The sequence below is a fragment of the Corvus brachyrhynchos genome, unplaced genomic scaffold (genome assembly GCF_000691975.1).
Source record: "Corvus brachyrhynchos isolate BGI_N302 unplaced genomic scaffold, ASM69197v1 scaffold310, whole genome shotgun sequence".
NCBI classification, from domain to species: Eukaryota; Metazoa; Chordata; class Aves; order Passeriformes; family Corvidae; genus Corvus; species Corvus brachyrhynchos.
In genome coordinates this window covers 3,006,180-3,012,331 of record NW_008236213.1, presented here as the reverse complement: position 1 = coordinate 3,012,331, position 6,152 = coordinate 3,006,180, and positions in this window count along the sequence as shown.

Here is a 6,152-nt window from a genome sequence, read left to right as displayed (position 1 = left end):
TCTTTCCCATGCATCTTTTCAAACAGAAGTTGCTTTTCGTGTGGCAAAGTGTAGCTCAAGGAGTAAGAATGAGAAAATGAGAATGCACATCACTGGCAAACAAAGTTGCTGAGAAGAGTCCCCGGTCAGCTTTTTATTTTGGTTACACTGCTATGCGATAACTACAGCTAGCTGCTTCCACTTAGTTTTCAAAAATCATGTTATAAGAAATACATGAAAGAAATGAGCTGAAAAGAAAACAAGCTTGACTATGAAAAAATCTACATGTAGCTAAAGCAAGCAAGGGAAAAGAAGACTTTCATCACTTCACTAAGCTTGTTAACAATGAAAGGTGGAATTTGGATCTTAGTAGTTTGTTCAGTTCCCCAAGTTTGTAGAGGTAGGTGGTTTCTGTAATTGAATTGGGCTTTGCTGCCTCTCAAGCACCGGGTGGTGTTTGTTTAGCAGTCTTGACAGGCTGAGGTTTGCCTTTCAAACAAGTCAATAACAATGGTAATAAAACACTTTCCACTTCTAAATGCCCTTTCATCTGAGATGCCAAAGCACTTTGCAGAAATTGAATGCTTCTCGCTATACCAAAATGAAGGTATGGGTTATGATCCTAATGGCAGTGAAATCAGAACATAGGATCAGAGTGAGAAAATGGTTTGTTCATGCTGGTGACAAAAAAAAGGAAACATAATCTGGGCACAAGTTGCTGCATAAACCAAATGTGGTTCATTTGCAAATCTGCTGTCCTCTGTCAGTGCTGTCCTCAGCACTGCTGTCAGTGCTGAGATGGTACTTAGCTTTTTTCCTGTCTCAACTGTTATACCAGTTGTGGTTTTTAAGTTATTTTTGTGATGTTGAGTATTCAAGGGCAAACACAATTTTCATAGGAAATGTCTCCTTTCCAAACAGGAAACATGCATATTCAAGGCTGGGAGAAAAACCAAAAATACTGGTGGCTAACAAAAATAATCTGAATTTCCATATCGAAGAGACAAGTGCATCATTTTCTAATAAACCAGGACAGCCATGCTCCTGGTCATTTGGTGTAGCTGCATGCAAGCTGCCTAAGAAGCTACTTGAAAGAAAAGGCATATTTTCTCTCTCCTCCTTTTCTTCCATCCACCCCTACCTCTCATGGGAATTACCAGCTGCCCAAGTGCTTAAAATCCTCTACAACTGGGATTTTAGACTAGTGAAATGTCAAAAGAGTTGTCACAGCCATAACCAGTATTGCAGTCACTGGATAAACTGTGTCTTTCAATGCAAATCAAGGTAAACTGAACATACCCCAAAGGACTTTATCTAGTGAGACTGGGTAGACTGAGCAGAAGCCTTTCTGCAAACACTCTCATTATTGTGTGCTGCTTTGATCGTGATGCTGGAGCACAGGGTGCAACCAAGCCCAGCAAGAACAATCAGGCAGCACACGTCACATGGCACCATGCTGTGAGCTGGGCTGGGGAAGGGGCATCCCCAGGCCAGAGTTATGCCCTCCCCAACTCCCATGCTGTGTGTCCACATTACTGCTTACAGTCAGGGCGCAGGCAGGGCTCAAAGCCTGCAGGGGTGGGGTGTGTTTGGCTGTGCCTTGAATCCACACAGATTGTGTGAAGAGGCAGGTCGGAGCCTACAGGTTGCAGGAAATGCTGCGGTTCACTGTCTCCAGAGCCTGCTAGAATTTACACCATGGTGAACTCTTATATTTTGTCTGAAGAGATGGATTACAGTGAGCAAGCCCAGTGTTGAGACAAGCCTCACAGCACGTCTAATGTGCCAAGTGAGAAATTTGCTTTTTGTCCTTGTATGTTGAAGTAACTGAGAACACGGCTGCAAAAGTTCAGCTGATACCAGTGTCTCTGTTTAGGTTAAACTTGGCATTTCTCACTTTGCACTTCAGTTGCTTGGAGTCCAGGAGCAGGCCACCAGCAGAATGAATGAGTGATGGAAGATCACCGATTGCTGCACGATTTTGAAAGTCCTAGGCTTTCCCGTAGCCTGTCCAAACCTTCAGATTATTTTCTTGTCCTCAGTATGGTGATTTTTGTTTTTGTTTTTTTCAGTTTGGTTTGTGGTTTTTAGTTTTTTAAAAAGTTTTTTATTATTTAACAAGAAAAGTGGGAGAAGTGGAGCAGAGCTTAAGTCATCGGGATACTTTCAGATTTTCTATCTGGCAGTTATCTCAGTGGAGCAGCAGTTTCCCTCCTCCCATCTGTGCTCTGCACTGAAACAAAGACAAAACTCGTATCTGCTTGTTTTACACAGCTTGACCCCCAGCCTCCAATTTTTATGATTTGTGTGGCAGTGAAAGGCAAAGAAAGGGGAGGAAAGCAAGAGCACAGGGAAGACAAGGAGAAAGAAGCTTCGTTTTTCCCAAGCTGCCCTAGGACTGACCGCAACTCAGCTAGGGCTGATTTGTGGCCATCAAGTAAGCGAACACAAAAGCATCAGGGAAAAGGCACAAAAGGCTCTCCTTAGAGATTGACAGCTTGTTAAGGACCATTATTAATACAAGTTCAACTTAAATGACAGGGTCACCTATATGATGCTGTTTGGGCTCCCTGCCCAGGTCAGATACCATTTTGCTACATTTTATTCAGTGGGTTTTTCTGACAAGCACATAACCCTGAATTAAGCAAACTTTATCCTCAGTTGCCTAATTTTATGGACTCTGCAGTGGCTGAGTGAAAGGACACCACACTCATCACTATTCTCCCTCGTCTTTAGTGGAAAGAGGAATCACTTGGAAAAGAATCTGTTTTCAGATTCTTTTTTGTGACTTCAAAAAGTCACATTTTATTAAGCAAATGAAATGAATGAGTGGCAAGGGACTACATGAGGTATTTCACTGGTCCATTATTTAAAGGCATTTTGCAGACTTCTAATATAGCAGCTTTGTTGTAGGGATGCTGCAATCCAGGATGATGATTGGTGTTCTGAAGAGCCTGACAAATGGAAGAACCATTCCTCATCTCTGAAATACTAAGACAGTGGTTTAAGAGAAGACAATTTATCAAGAGAAAGCTAAATAGTTTAGTTTAATGTTTGCTGGTGTTAATTGGTTTTTTAAAAGATCCAAATCTAACCACCCTTATTTTATTACCTTCTTTTTTGTTACACATTTAATGAGACCATTCCAGAGAAGCTTCAATTAAATTAGTTGTGAATGTTTCAAAATATTATAGATGGTACTTTATGAGCGTCCTATGTATGGGAGAGAGAAAGTAAAAATGCATATTTTTCAAGCAGTATAATCTATTTGGTTATCGGATGCTTCCCTCCTGACAATTCCTGTTAAAGAGCAAGATATTAAGACCTTTTCCTTTTCCTGGCAGAAATAACAGAAAAAGAAGTACTTAACTGAGAATTCACCTTCAACATCTGGTATAGCCTGTTATATATAGTTATATCCCCTGTTTCCCAGCAGCATCCAAGGAATGAAAGTTAAGGGTAGGGTTATGTAGTCCATGTCTGTCCCAATTTTCCTGTGCTCAGAGGCTGTGCAAAGCCTGTGGATCCTTCACACCAGTAGCAGCGGAGTATGGCTTAACTTAACTAGCCTGTCCTGACTCTCAGATTTGGCACGCAAGTAAACGCTTGTTCTGGAAACCCACTTCTTTTGTCCTTTAGAAACCAATAGTAATTTGAATATATAGTAAAAACCAGTGGCAGAGCAAAGACAAAAAATAAGTAAAAGGCTCAGCAGGTCTAAATCAGCATGAATCTAGTGATTTCAGTGGAGCTACACCAGTGTGGACAATCTGAGGTTATCATCACTGTTATCACTGAGTACATGGCAGTCTTTTTGGGAGAAGATTTATTTGCAAGAGCTTATTTTATTACCTTTTTCCTGCCTAGCCCCTACTTGCTTTGCATTGTATTGTCATTGCCTCTGTAATAATCAACATTTTTCTCTCTTAGGTCCTGAAGTTAAGCATTGTGCAACTTTAACAGTGATCAGAGTCAGAGAAGAGGCCACCTACATGGTGTGACTCTTCCATGATATTTGCACATTAGAAGAAAATCTAAGAAACTAGGACAATTTGCTCCAACAAGAAGAAAAAGGTTGTGTGAGTTTAAGGCTGCTCAAGGGCAACCTTAATTTATGTGCCAATAAGTTACACAAATATTTTCTCTACTATTCAATTAAGAACAAGTAGTTTCCTTGGCAACAGCCACATTACATGGAACTTACCCGAGCTCTGAGTTCCAGCAGAGTACTTTCCCTAAGAAAGGAACATACTCATCTATCATGTAAATGTCTAATTTGTACACGGTTTTGAGAGAGAGGGGAGAAAATGGAATTTCCGGCAAATTAACACAGTACTTCTCTTTTAGTGGAGTCAGATCCATGCTCTTTCTGTAGTTTTCTCCTACTTTTCATTTATATCTCGATGATAACTTGTCTATTAAAACTGTAAAAGAGTAGGGCTGTGGGCTGGGTGTATTAAAAACTGCAAAAGGAGGGCAGGCTGCTGGTGAAGTGTAGCTGGGAGGGTCTGGTTTAGGAACAGGAAGGTGGCACTCTTCTCCCATGCAGAGTTGCCACTGAAAGTGTGCTCTGGTTCAGTTATGATGGTGATTAGCCCTTTTGTGGGCAAAAATTAAGGATCTCAGCCTGATTACACACCAAATTGCTATTTCCTTTTAAACTCTAACCTTTCTCAGAGATGTGTTACATGGTCTTGTAGCCCTGCCAGGGCTCCTGGCTCTTTGCATGCAGGTCCCTTTGGAGATGCATGCAGCATGTACCTGGGAATGAGCTGGGAATCTGCATGGCTGTTGCTGTGCTAGGAGCCCCCTTACTCTCCTGAGGCATTCCCCAAAACAAACTGAATGGTTGGAGTCAGAGCCAAGCCTAAACATCATCTCTGGGTGTGGAAATATGCAGCTCTGTAGCAAGGAGAACAGCCTGCCCCACCTCCACCTTGGAATGCCTTGTTCCATTTCCACAAGGACCCTCCCCAGTGAAGGCTGCAACCAGCTTCCCTAGGAAAGTCCTGGCTGTGTGCTCCCATTTTCATAACCCTGCCATGGAAAATGGATTTGGTGTTGTCAGATTTAATCCCCATGGGACTTTTTCTGCAAAACTGGAATGAAGTATGTCCCACTGCTTTCATCTTCTGGCTTACATGCAATCCATAAGTCAATTTTAGGTTTTAAGATGTTATTCTACAAATTTTTCCACCATTCCTGTGCCTGTTGACACTGTGAAGCTGGAAATCATTATTTTGAACTGTTTGGAGCTCTTTTCTTTTGGAAAAAGACTCTCACTAGATACTCTTCAAACTTCTAGACTCCTTGAAATGACAGGTACTCTTTATATGTGAGGATCTCTCACAGGAAGACAGGATCGTTTCCATCCCCTCTGTATTAGTGGAAATATTGCTGTGGTGTACAGTGGTGGCAGAATGCTTCACTCTATGTGCCTATTCGACTTTCCTTCCATCTGTCTGTTTGTTCTATATTTCCATTATTAATAAAATTAAAGAATCAGTTTTAATTGTACCTTTTATCTCTTGCACATGTGAGCTCACATAGGATTCTTTAAAAAACTTACAACAGCAGTACTTTTCTATTGAACTGCATTCTGCTCTGAAGGAATAGCAATTCTGAGCAGCTTTGCAAAATTTGTTTCTTGAAGTTTGCAATTAGATTATTTCCTGTTTGACAAGTCCCTAAGGTACCAAACCCCAGAAATAGTATGTAATTACACTTCTCTAAGTCCAGGTGAGTGTGAAAACATGATTGTGATGAAATACATCTTTCTTCTTACTTGATAAAACTTTTGGGGTTGGCTATTCAGAGGTTAACATTAAGGATTAAGGACTCTGTCATAATTTATTTCCTTTAAGTGCCTGAGCACTGTAAATGATGTGACAGATAAACACAGTCTCATCATGTAGTGGCCTTATCTAGATCTGCTCCCCTCCCTTTCAGCATTTAATTGTACCCAGCCTTCGGTTTGCCTATCACCCCCTTAATTACATTCTGTAACACACGAATTTCTGTAGCTTCTTTGGAGGCTGGGAAATGAGAAGTCACTGCAAAGTCACCTCGTCTGTGAGCAGACAGCGTGGGGTGAGACAGGAAACACAGGTCACTGCCTGTTGCTGTGTGTGCAGACAAGGTCTGAGTTTTCTTTTGTCCAGTGGGAGCTGACA